This window comes from Macrosteles quadrilineatus, unplaced genomic scaffold, assembly GCF_028750875.1.
Source record: "Macrosteles quadrilineatus isolate MER2022 unplaced genomic scaffold, UCM_ALF_1.0 Scaffold_9__3_contigs__length_116548681, whole genome shotgun sequence".
Lineage (NCBI taxonomy): Eukaryota > Metazoa > Arthropoda > Insecta > Hemiptera > Cicadellidae > Macrosteles > Macrosteles quadrilineatus.
In genome coordinates this window covers 25,973,434-25,987,364 of record NW_026542602.1, presented here as the reverse complement: position 1 = coordinate 25,987,364, position 13,931 = coordinate 25,973,434, and the positions used below count along the sequence as shown (strand labels likewise).

At 30.1% G+C, this 13,931-nt stretch overlaps 1 protein-coding gene across 2 annotated transcripts in view; it reads left to right on the top strand.

The window, feature by feature from the left end:
• The first annotated feature begins 9,418 nt into the window (after positions 1-9,418).
• The window catches only part of LOC129002364 (5-hydroxytryptamine receptor-like), a 37,377-nt gene continuing 32,864 nt past the window's right edge, over positions 9,419-13,931 (top strand). Inside the window, exon 1 of one of the 2 annotated variants that reach the window (XM_054430108.1) lies at positions 9,419-9,499. The gene's annotated coding sequence lies outside the window, so the exon portion shown is untranslated. The remainder of the gene's footprint in view (positions 9,500-13,931) is intronic. The other variant, XM_054430109.1, reaches the window with a different exon arrangement.

Below are 13,931 nucleotides of genomic sequence, written 5' to 3'. Positions count from 1 at the left end.
ATCAATAATAAATGTTGTGCATCATCTGGTAAAGATGTTAAATTACACGATTTAAGTTTATGTGGCCCTTAAAGAGTATATCACTAAGAAGTTGGTTAAATTTATCTCATATATGTTTTGTCAGAGTGATTGGTAAATTCCCAAATGATAAATATATGAACATAAAACCTTAGATACCCTGGGGATCATGATACAATCCTCACGATACGGTACATCTTGTGTTTTGTCCACAAAAAGACGTATATATCGTCATAACTTCAAACTGCAAGATAAAAACAAATATGTTCTACATTTGGGATAATTTTTAGTGGTAGGCCCTAAACGTTTTTTTTCTATAGTGATTTAATTAAAAACATCTTAGGAACTACGACAATTTAATGTTTACTAGAATATACAAGATCGGAAAAGAATATCAATTTAATAGCTTAATGTTGTTTAAAGGTTTATTGCGGCATTAGATTTATTGACATTTAATCACCATCATTAACAATGAATTTCAAACAAAGAATTAATAGCTTACATCCAATGAAAAAACTCATAGATTTTTAAAAGTCCATTTAACATTCATGGAGGCCATATGCATGTTAAATGGTTAGTTGAAATGCAGTAAATCTCTTTTGTTTAAAATAAGTCCCCAAACTCTGAAACGAGGCCTTAATCCAATATGTGGCGTTTGAACAATGTAGAGGACCACTAAAACCTAATGGTAACTTGAATACAATATAGGATTTGCTCATCCTAGCCTTAGAGAACAAAATTATAACAAATAAAAACCTACATAATTTGAAGAATTCTACGAATTTCAATTTTTATTCGAGAAAATATGATAGAAGAAAATTATATTTAAGGAAATAACATGTTTTTAACAACAAAAGCTTTTTTCAAACAATGTAAAAATTCACAATTACATTACTATTTTATCATGGATGACTGCTTCAACTTTAGAAGCCGATAGTTGGTTGTAAACCTTATGTAAATCTCTTAGGACTGTACACTACTCATCATCAGTAAATCATGACTTACATAATGAATACTTGGCATTCCAAGTACAGTTCCGTGGCATTAAGTGCATTAGGAGGTCCAAAGACTGCACCAACACTAACTTGGTTACGTTTAATTTATTCAAAACATCATACTCCTACGCTTAGATAAAGGAAAGCCGGTTTCGATAACTAATGTAAGAGGAGTCTTAGAACACCTATGCCTTCTTAAGTTAATCAAGTTGGCTTAATAGTAGTGATGGTTTTTAGTGGCAGCAATGTATAGTATTGCTGTGGCAATGTGTTTAACTGCCAACATATAATTTTACTAGAGTGCTACTCTCCCATAATCAGCGTTATTGATAATGTAATTATTATCATCTTTTTAGAATAAAATGATTAATTTTAAGGGTTTCATTAGAGACCTATAATTCGTAATGATATTTTTTCACTTGAAACATATTTTATTAAGTTACAGTTGATTTTTTTTAAATACAAACTACAAAAGTGTAAGTAGTTAGTTATTTTAACTTTGAACCTTTTTATATCAAACTTGAAATGAGGACTTTTTCTAGTGAAGAAAAAAGTAGCAATAAAATAGTATGCATATTAAACTACAATTCGTTTTATCGTAAAAATATATTATGATTTTTTTTCAAACGATCGTATTGTTCCAATAACAACAGCTAATAAAATAAAGCCACTTCTTTCTCTGCAGGAGGATTGTGTGTCTCCAGTTATTGCATTCTTCTGTTTACATTGTAACACCTGGATCTAATATAGCTTCGTACACTCGACTCTCATTTACACTTAGGTATTGTTTTAGTTCTTCTACAATTAATTGAAAACAAAAAGTTTTAAATATTCGCATTTATTAAAACGCAAAGAGATGTATTTGCACAAAAATTCTGAATCAAACACTTGAATTATTTTAAGGAATATTCTTTTGAATGAAAGATAATTTTAAGAGATAGGATATGTTAAACCAATAACAGTTCATTGGTTTTAAATGTAATTTGATTTAGTTAAAAGTGTAGCAGCCGTCACTTAAATTTAATTTAATCCATTTAATTTAACTAACAGCTGGTTATTTTTATTCAAATAGATCTTAGTTCAATGACATAGTAATTTGATCTTATGTTAAGGAAATGCTTAATTAATACATCATTGCTCCATTTTTCATGTAATGAAAAGTGTTTAACGTGTTGGTAGTTTGTTTTTCTTTACGTTTGAATGTGTGTTTGTCAGAATACCAAAATGTTGATTAATACAGAAAATTTCAACCCATACGGTTTGCAACAGAAGGTGCTATGTAGGTATTTTAACAAATTTGGAAATTAACCTCCAAATTCAATAAAGTTTACTTAGTATTCTTAGTTAAAGGATAACGCATAAGTAGAATTCACGTATACATTGTTCAAACGAATTGTCACACAAATTTAAAAACTGAGTTCGATAAAACAAACATATATTTATTCGAAAAACGGGTTTGAAAGGTTTTAGAACTCGTGAAATCGGAAAGGGAGTTATAAGGACTGGTGTAATTAGAGTAATTTAGCATAATGCACCATATGATTAAAAATATATGACATGCCTACAGGCCACACTACCATTTATTTTAGTTTAACTAATGGCGATAGAAAATGTTTCAGTAATCATTTAATTCATAATATCAAATATAAAAAAAAATTATTTATTTTATTGGGCTTTAAATGACGCAATACATATTGCATAGCTATATAAACATCTCTTTGTCCTTTTAATTGGAGTGATGATTTTTTTATTATTGAAATTCAATGTTGAATTGTTTGATAACAGTTACGTCCTATGTGACAAATTATTTTTCTTGACATAATAAACTATTTTAATTTTAAATGGGGCTAACAACTACTAAATTCAAATCTTAAATTATTATCTGAAAGTATACGTGTTTAGCTAAATAGGCATGATAATATTGTTAAAAAAGGTGGAAATCCAAAACATAATGGTACGTTTTTAACAGTTTGACATGTTTAGCACGATATGGTACTGTAACTGTTTAGTATTCTACCGCAGCGCAGCCTTTCGTGTGGATGCACAACTTGATACCTCAATATTCTTACTTTGCACAATATAAGGCTTACTTATACTCAATATACTGTAGGCCTGATTGCAGAGTACTGCATACACTACTATATGTTAAAGATGTAGACTACTTTAAAAACAACTGCTGTATTTAACGTACGATTTAATTATATTATAACTCAAATCTTAATTACATTTTAGACAACAGTCACTCATTTAAAACCACTAAAAATTGTAAATGCATATGCTAATTTTCACTCAGTCATTGAAGGATTGAGTGTTAGGAGGGCCTATAGTACGCAGTTCTAGTATTCTAAAAAAAAAAACACGGTCAGAACGAGGAGGTTTATAAACTCTGGATTATACATTATTTCAACTTTCCTCTAACTTATAAGTTTCAGAAACCAAACCTTTACAATATGTTCGTATTCAAAATAAAAGTAATTAACTATAAATAACAGCCATAGTGACATTAAAATGGCAGGCAGTTCATAACCTAAAACTCTGTAAGTACTTCTACTATGTTGTAAGCCAACGACAGATTGTGCTGACCGTAAAACAAAGATTTCTGTCCTACACAAACCTTTTTTGCCGAACCAAACTGATTGAATAACTGTGAGCTATAGCAATGGCTATCAACCATCTACTGCCATCAACTATTTTTTGACACTACTGTATTCTGTGTATCGATGTCACAGCTATGTCTTTTCAAATAAAACAGCTAGTCCATAGGCATGGGATGTATACTTCAGTATCCAGTAGTCAATTGTATTGCAGCTTATGTTCTTGAAGTTTTGTTTTAAACTTGTATATAAAAACATATGATCCCTCTTTTGCAATGTTATAAATTCCAATATTTGTGTGCACTACAGAAAGCACTGATATTTAAGTGTGTGCTGTTATTTTACTGTACAATATTTCTGTACAACTAATTTCCATTAAATATTACAGAAGTATCAAATTTTACCGAGAATGTCCCAAGTGTTTGCGGTTAAAGGATTCCGATATTGCTCGTAAGTTACAGAACAGGACATTATAGTCCCCAGAGTATCGGAATATCTGAAGGGCGAGCAAGTTGGATAACCGTCTCTGTTAAAGAATTATAGCAAACAAAATAATCTTATAAAATTTTGTTCAGGGGACGTTTTTCATAGATAGCTAAAAAGTTCCACGCAAACAAATGTAAAACGCTGCATGCGTATTACATAGATCGAGTTTACTTTATAAGTTAACAATTATAAGGACATTTTATTATTGCAATAATAAACGATAAAAATACTCTTTAAAACAATGGACAATGGAAATTAATATATTTGCAAGAATGATCCTGGTATGTGCATTTTTTGAGAATATTGGAATAAACTTTTTTTAAACCAAGGGGTTAAGGCTGGTACTAACCCCACGCCACGCCGTACTAAATCTGTATAATGATAGCGCTATCTAAATGTTTATTGTGTAATCGTACCACTTTAATCAGCAAAGACACCTGATAATATGATGTGTTTTTAAATTGTTAAATGATTAACCTAAAATAGTTACACTTAATGTGAAATTACGTTACATCCGTGAAAATATTAACGGAGTTCGTTCATTTTTAATTTTCAAAACACGGTTAGTAAGAAAATCAACAACTTGAATGGCAAAAATAAACAAAATAATACTTACTCCATATGTTATGTATAGGTAGAGAAAGTAAAAAGCGCCTCTAAATATGTTTTGTAGTACAGTACAGTCTGGCTGTTAGTCAAGTTCCTATGTTCGCAGCTGGAGTATTCCGGTCTGAAATGAAGCTCATGCGAGGACTGAAAGAACACTCTGGAGTAGAATCATTAGAACGTAATATGGTGAAATCATTTTTTGTCTTTAGGCGTGGTTTAAAATAAATAATATTTTCACAATATGTTACAAAACCAAGACTCGTGTAGATTATATTTTTAAATAATCATTATTAAAATCACAAGATATTTAACATCATTCAGCTCTTAGATAACTTCCTCATCTTACATTCATCAAATCCCAAAACTGATTACGATATTATAAAAAAACAAGAATTGGATTTTCATCCAACAATGTTTAGGCCCTATTTTATCGTAAACAGCCAGCGTTTTTTGTTTACTTTAAATCATGCGAAACGTTTACGTACCACGTATAGCGTAGTCAATTATTTCAACTAAAACCCCTAAATTGACCACTTTATCATGTTCATCAATTAGTTCTATTTATAAAACGTTATTTTCACAATCTTGTCATAGCAAGTCTGTAAAAACCAATGTAAACAAACACGTGTTACAGACTCAACAATGAACAATTAATAAATAATCTGCATTTGAACAAAGCATACAAATAGAATGTCATTAGGACTGCTGTTATGATAGTTAATCTCATCCTGTATTTTAAAGTGTACTATCCTACATTTGATATCGTGTTACATCTGTCAATATACTGACCAATTCCATAGACGCATCGTACAGTTTTATGCTAGGCTTACAGAAAATATTATTTGTATTCTAAACTAATAGATTCAACTGATAAACATACTTTTAGAAGTATATTAAAATTTACTTTAGGTGATAAAAAACAACATATTATGCTTAATTTATTAAAAGATAAAAAAAAAACCGGTAAAAATATTATAGACTTAAAGCATCACATTGGTTATGCCTTTTGTGGATTTTCCCTTTACAAATATGCAGTTTTTTTAGGAGTTTTATTAATGGAGTTAACATTCCAATAAAACCCGAAAGAGGTCGAGAAGCAGTGAAATCCAAGGGATCGGACAAGAGTAATTGCTTGTGTGATTAAAAGAACGGATTGTGGTTTGGGAGAAACGAACGTGAGCATAAGAGCGCTGAAGTAATGAAAGGGCGCGTAATTAAACGAAAGTTTTATTCATACAACTGGATGATATTCATAGTATTGAATAGTATGTAATTAGTCAAACTTATGCTTTATAGATTTATTAAACAAATATACTAAATAAACTATACAAATATATTATTAAAAAAATAATTAAGATGTAGAGTGCGAATTTGACTTTAACTTTTATCTCTTATAAATCCTAGTAGATTATAAAGGGTAGTGCTCTTGGAGGTTTTGGACGGAAGGTGAAAATCCCAGCTTTAACGACACGACTACGATATGTTTAGTCTGATATGTTTAGCACGCTTCAGGAGATTGTTTAGTATTCTACCACAACCTTTCTTGGGGATAAACAAACTGCTCTTATGCATGCATACTTTGTACACCATAGAACGCTATAGAATCAATTTCATAGCACTAGAAGAGTGTGTGGGCACGTCATTTAAACATGCCTACAAACGTGCCGGCTTTGTCATGGGATCATTGTTTGAACCGAAATCTTTTTAAGCTCAATAGCAAGTATACTGAAAAGTGTCGAGTCTCGACACATAAAATGCATGCGTTGCTTCTTTGTTGTCTCTCCTTTTCAATTCCTAGTAAATAGTTTATTCGTAGTCATTCAATGTTTTGTGACTGTGTTTAAAAACAGTGACGTGACATTATAAAGACGTTTAATGTGTTGCGCGTATCAAACTCTGCTTACAATTTAGGATTCACTTTTGACTCCTAGTGACACAAACGCTAGTGGTTACTTCACGTCATTCTGAAGAGGCAGTGTATTACTCAATAATAAGTCAAAATAAATTTTATGACAAATGTCACACAACCACCATGTCATACAACAAAAAATCGTAATGTCATGTCATAAAATTGTGTTGGTGTACAAATGCCCTCCTTACAAGCCTTAAAAGTCTATATTTGTATATATATTTTAAATATTAAACCACCGGGACTTTTTCCCACCATATTAAGTTCACATAATATAGATAACAGCAGATCGTAACATGTTTTTGTGGTAAAGGATTCCGATAAAGCTTTCTGGTTATAGGAAAAGAGCATTACAGCTCCAAGTATCGGGATATCTGAGGGGGGCTTGGAAATCACCTGCTGGGCTTGAGAAATGTAACAAACCAAAAAGATCTCATGAACAGTCTTTTAAAATATAAACCTACATCTTATTTTTATTATAGTAGGTTCGGGTGCATAGTTTTTTTTTACTTTTAATTATCATTTATATGAAAGTCATATATTATTAAATATAAAATTCCTCCTATTTTAGTCCAAAAGATTAACTGAGTGCAAATTCATTCTTGGAAAAAAATTATATTTAAATAATAAAAAAACTTAAGTTTAACTTTTAAGTCATATTATAATATTATTGCTGGAATAGTTTATAGACTACTTTTAATACACACACACTTTTGCTTTAAATAGGTTCTCAAATATTAAATATTTGAATTAAATGGCTAAGTACATTCCACCATAAAGCATATACATTACATTTAAAATATAGTGTTTTTAAGGTAAATCATTTATTTAGATTTATCATATCGGTGTTTATATATAAAAATTGCATTAGCATTATCAAATAAATACAAAATCTACGGCCAACGCATTATATACAAACTAAGTAAGTGTCAAATTAGTAAGTTGTGTTCGTTGAAGCATATAAACTATCAAAGAATGTAATACAAACACATTTTGATTAAACTTTAGTTTTTACAGTGAAAGTAATATTCACAAGCTTGAAATCTCAAAGTAAATTACATCCAGGTGGGAACCGCAGCTTTGGCGACAAGACTTTCACAGCGTAACCTGTTTATTTCGCTTGAGAGACGCTTGTTTAGTATTCTCCCGCAGTCTCTCATCTTTTGAGACAACAGGAGTATAAAACATATACAAAAACCCTGGTAATCAAGCATAGTTGAATGGATTGTGATGATAAATTACTTATAATATTTGTACGTATTACGATAAAAATATTATGAAGTGCGTGATGATTTTGACAGCTCTGGAAAATAGATTGTTGATATTGCTTTTACTATGATCACAGACTATAGATTAAGGTTCATTATGTGACAATTATGTTCTACAAATTAAAATTTAAACGCTATATATTTAACTAACCTATGTCAAAAGAAAAATCAATTAAAACTCTAAAACCTTTCCTAATGAAAAGGGTCCATCCATAAGTTATTTAAGAGTTTTTTACTTTAACTGAACTGTACTGAACCGGTAGGCCTTTTGAACGCTTTATTAATATGTGTAAGATATATATCGAAGGTACTAAAACAGGCATTCATTAAAACACTATTTACTATCCTTATGCACATTTATATTTGATTTGTTACTCTTATAATAAATACAAATAAAAGGAAATCAGTAGCGATTAGTAATAAACTAAGAAGGACCTAATAAGATGCGGATCCACCTGGTATCCGTTAGAAATGTTTTCATTTTGTTAGAAGTTAAATATATAGGTAGTTGTAATAAATGACATCATAAAGTATTAATTAATTGTTCTTTTAAATACATAATAGTCAATATTAGCAGTTACAATTATCCTACTGTTGTTGAAATAGAATAAAAATAATTTTAAATTCAAACCCGCTTTAGTTACTAATGATTATTCAATTACGTATAGCACTCTTAAATTAAGCCAAGTCACTAAAGAATAAATAGCTCCATGAGCAAGAGGTAACTCCTTACTGACGAGGCAAAACAATATTCGTCTTATTAAAAGGTAAAGAACGGTCTCTTCTAAAATTACTCTTATTCCCTAATTAAAAGTAACCAGAAAACAACAAAGAGTTCATGTTTGCACCCACATTAGCATAATGAACATGGACACTTCTATAAAAACCAGTGTCTTGCACACATTTTCATTCACTGTACTGTGACGTTTGTTGATGGCACCTGGGCATAAGAGGCTGATTTATCTTTGAAATAAGTGTGCAGTTATTTTAAAATAGAAAATATATATTTCAGCTAATTATTTACGATGTCGCTCTAATATTTAGTATATGGGAACTTTCAAATATGTTACGAGATGATGAGTTGTGTAGATTCATCTTATGCTGGCTTTGTTTAAAATCTTAGATAAAAAATCCTAAGATTATAGCTACAACAAAGTTTTTTTTTTTATTTCGTATTATTTCTGCTTAAAAACTTAAAGTTCTCTATAACCAACTATATTAAACAATGCCATAAAACCAACGCCTAAAGTACCCATCTGTAAAATGCTCCTTTAACACTATCAAAACCTAATACACCGGACTCTTGAAATTAAATATTCAAGATGAAACAGAGATGGAAAATTGCAATCAGTCAGTTAGACGAGATAATTCTGAAGCTAAACGGAAACTGCACTCCAAATGATCAGTAGACAAATTCCATTAACAAGGAGGTGGCATGGTCGGGAGGAGATGGGAGGTGGTGGGAGAAGTTGGGAGGGATTGCTAGCGACGCAAGCGTGCGTCCACACAAGAGACGGGGCTTAGTTACTGATGATCTGTCGACTGGGTAGGAGTGTAGTGCTGGTGGTGTGCTAGGAGGGTGTGTGCCATCTGTGTACTGCTCGGAGGTATATATACCAGGTACTTACATATATACTTGGTTTTGTTTAGATGTGTGTAGAGATTACAATTGTTTCTAGAGTGGTGTATTGTATGGTTGAGAAATAAAAGTTTAAATAATATAATTAAAATTAATGATTAAATTTTTTGTACACGATTATAAAATTAAAACACTAAGAAATATCTTATTGGTACGTGTAATCCATAAAAATCAAATCTGATGGTAGATATACTGGTAAATTACATATGTACCAGTGTTAAAATGTGGTGGGTTTTACAATTACTTGGGATTTGATGATGATAATATCTTTTTGCAATAAAAGGAAAATCTTAAAAAAAATATCTCATTAGTTTATGTTATCTATAAAAATTAAATGGGGTGGTATAAACAAAGGTACAATTAATACATACAGCCAAACCTGTTAGGTCTATACAATGCAAGCGTCTCTAGGGTATGATTGACAAATTATATATTTTCAACAAACACTAGCTGGTTTGTAATGATAATATTTTTGGGGTTTTCCGTTATAAACTGAAATTATTTTTAAATTGGAGTTTTGTATAGATAGCAGTTTAGAACTACTTTTTTTAAATATATAAAGAGCATTTTAATGATATAACAAGATAGGTCTATTAAAATTTTGTGCAAGTATATAGAAACCAATATTGAATGCTCGGTTACAATCCTTTAACCTAACGTACCGAAATGAAAGTAATATATTTCTGTATACTTCTGAAACTAATCAATTTTATTAATGTAAATATAAATAAAATTTGTATTATAAAGTTTATTGTTACCGTAATTTAACTTTATCCAAAATATCACGATTAATATATCGATAGTAGTATGGTAAGAGGTGTTTAATGTTCAAAAGATTATTGTGAAATTTGATAAATTTCGTGATGTTATCTCTATACTATGACTTGCCATAGTAGTCAATCCTAAGTTAAAATAAAAATGTTAATCCTAAGTAAAAAGATACCCCCGCCGCAGCACACTGCACTCTAATGGAATGTCCATTTACCTCGCTGGACATTAATTTTAGTGATAACTTAGGTTTGCTGCTACAGGGAAGGTGTTGAGGTTTGTTTTTTTTTTTATTGAATGGGTGATAGCTTAGTATGAAATAAACAAAACTTCCAAATTCGATTCAAATATATCATTAAACAAGCCAACTACAGGAGTTTATTTATACTTTATAAGAATGACACGGGAATTTAAAATTTCCGTTTTTAAAATTACCTCTGTAACCGTTAGGCATACAACAAAAACGCTTCAATATATATATATATATATATTGTAAGACCTACGATAATAGCTCATTCCCTATATAGTACATTTGCTAATATGCAATAATTACTTTAGAACAAAACAAATATAACATTGAGTCTTATATTTGCTTAGAAGTGGGGGCATTAATTCTGTGGCAGTTAGTTTTCAATTCCTAGCACATGCCTTGTGCTAATGATTTGTTCTAAAAGTGGTAATGAGTTTTAGTTGTCAATGAACAACAAGAAATAGTTGTCTGAACTTTTAATACGTCTCACAACTGTCCTCACAGTCCCCCATATTCCAAAAATGTCCTCACAGATTAACATTTTAATAGTTTACCAATAATTTCATATAATGGATTTCTGATTTCTACTTTGCTTTAGTTAAATGAGCTTACCACAGATATAAAAATGGGATGTTATAAGTAAAACTTACCTATGAAAATTATTATAAGGATAAATAAATATGATGCCCAGCATAAAGGAACTTAATGTCTCTTTTTGGCAAGTGTTAATATTATTTTAGTATTATTATTGTAACTCATACCTAGTCAAGAGCTAGTTTTAACGGTCGACTGATGTCAGAATCATTCTGATCCAAAACATCATTCTTATTGAGTAGAACCATAACAGAAACCATGTGTGGAATTGGTTGGCATCATATAATAGTATATTCAAATTTGTTGAATTTGTACACATATTGTAAGGGATTTGCATTTTATAATAGTGAATTCTAATTCTTTAGTTTTGGTAGATGGGGATTTAAGTATGTCACAATATGTAATGTACATTGAGACATACTTGAGCTTTTTGTAATATGAAGAAGTTGGTAATATTGCAATGTATATTATGTTTATTATATGTATATTATGTATATTATGCAACACGAAATTGCAACATACAAACAAAATAGTTCAACAAGTTTAATATTTAAAATGGATCTTACTCAGAAAATCATATAGCGTTTAGATCGGTGATGGTTACTTCATAAAAAACGAGAAACATTATTAAAATATCTTTTGGTTTAATATTGTGATCAAGGAATATTATAAGTTACAACATTGTTTTAAGAAAAGAGCTTTTCTAACTGCAAGCTACTATGTGAGTCTACATATTTTTTCCTATTTGTTTGTTCGTGTCAATATGAAACCATATCACAATGATCTCAGAAGATTTAGTTTAAGAACTGTATATTGGTACTTTTTCTCTCATATATCTACAGGTCAGTTTTCCTTCAAATAAACAGCCTTGTCAGTTGGTCTGTGTATACAGCGACTGTCACTGACAGTGGGGTCAAGGTAAACATTTCAATGTGGTCTTACCTTACATACCCAGCAGCTCTTATGAAATACGATACTCCATAGTTGTGGAGTGTTGTGGAGTCTGAACTCGACAAAATAGTTACAGAGTTACGTTGAAACGAGTTTATATGAAGTTAATATTTGGAATGTCAAGTAGACTCTACCATTAAATATTTAAAATTAATAGCTGTTGAAATTTTCTTGAAAGATACAATGTTTGGTAACAAATATTTGGGGACAAACGTTTTACAGACTATTATCCTTCTATAATTAGACATTTAAAGTTACAACTATTTGACGCACAAAAAAATAAAAACGACTACAATACGCGTAATGTAGTCGCAATACTGCCAAACAAATTATTAACTTGATTTAAATATGCAAAATATCTAATTAGTGTATTGATAATAAATTCTTGGGTTATTCCGTAGGCTATCATTCCGTAAATCATTATAATATAACATATTGTGTAAGAGAAAGATGTATTTTAAGTCATAACTCATCGAATATCAAGAATCTAAACGATTGTGATATTGTTTTTATCTTAAGCAGTCTATCATAGACAGTGTTTAAAACAATATTTAATGTGTATATATATTTATTTTTATTTTTAATTCGAACGATCATTGCTTTGTAAAATACAGAATGTAAACCTATGCATAAATTTATTTTGAATTTAAAAAATAAACTTTACACATAAAACTTAACATTTATTAGTGATTCGATGTAATTATAATGAAGTATTTTTCCATCATTCCCATTGTTTGAGCTATAAATGAACAGATTACACCTAGTTTTCAACTAGACGTTAAAAAATAAACTTTACACATAAAACTTAACATTTATTAGTGATTCGATGTAATTATAATGAAGTATTTTTCCATCATTCCCATTGTTTGAGCTATAAATGAACAGATTACACCTAGTTTTCAACTAGACGTTAACGAGGGAAGAGCATTGACACATTGATGTTATGAATAAATAAATAATAAAATATGAATTAACATTTAAATTCATAAATTTCTCAGAAACAGCCATTATAGAGTCATCAAATCTTACTACGTAAATTTAAGGGAATAGAGGCTTGTGTTTTCTATTGTCAACAAAATACTATCTTAAAGTAAATAATAATGTACCTTTGACAAAACTGAATTTAATTCCATAAACTATATTCGCACCGAAACTAGTTTGGTTAAATATAGAAATATATAATTTTTTTTACTCACAAACGCCTTATTTTTGCTTTGATATAATAGTAGCCTATATTTATCAGTTTAAATTTAAAAATTGCAATAAAGCAGGAGATAAAGTGAGCGAATTAATCTTTAATTACAACGGAAGTTGGTTTTAATCTGACTTAGCCGTTGAGCAGCTTTTGCAAGTGACGTGGCAATAATTTAGTTTTGCAACTGAAAGTTGTCTTTCTGTTGCTGTCCTGACTTCATTATAAAAGTTGTTGCAGATGTTTTACTCGAAAAATAAGTTCCCATTTTATATTAAACCTAGAGATGCATTAATCTTGAATTGATGTGACTTTTCGCCGTTTCAGATAACCTAGATACATTTCATTAGGGAGTTTAGTCAGCATCGCACCGTATCTGAAAAATGATAATAATGTTTTAGTGTTTTCTTCATTTAATTTTAAGATAACAAAGTTTGTATACCGTTAGCCAAAATCTCATTATTAGGCACAGAAGGTTGAAGACGCAATCGTCCTCACTATTTGGGAAATGTTTCTTGAATAATAAAAATACGATGGAATTGCCATTAAGATAATGATCGCTTTCGGTAACAGTTTTTGTTATCATCAATAGCATCCCATTTGAATTTATGTTTTTCCATCGCAATCCAAACAAATATTCATATTTACCTAGTTTTTT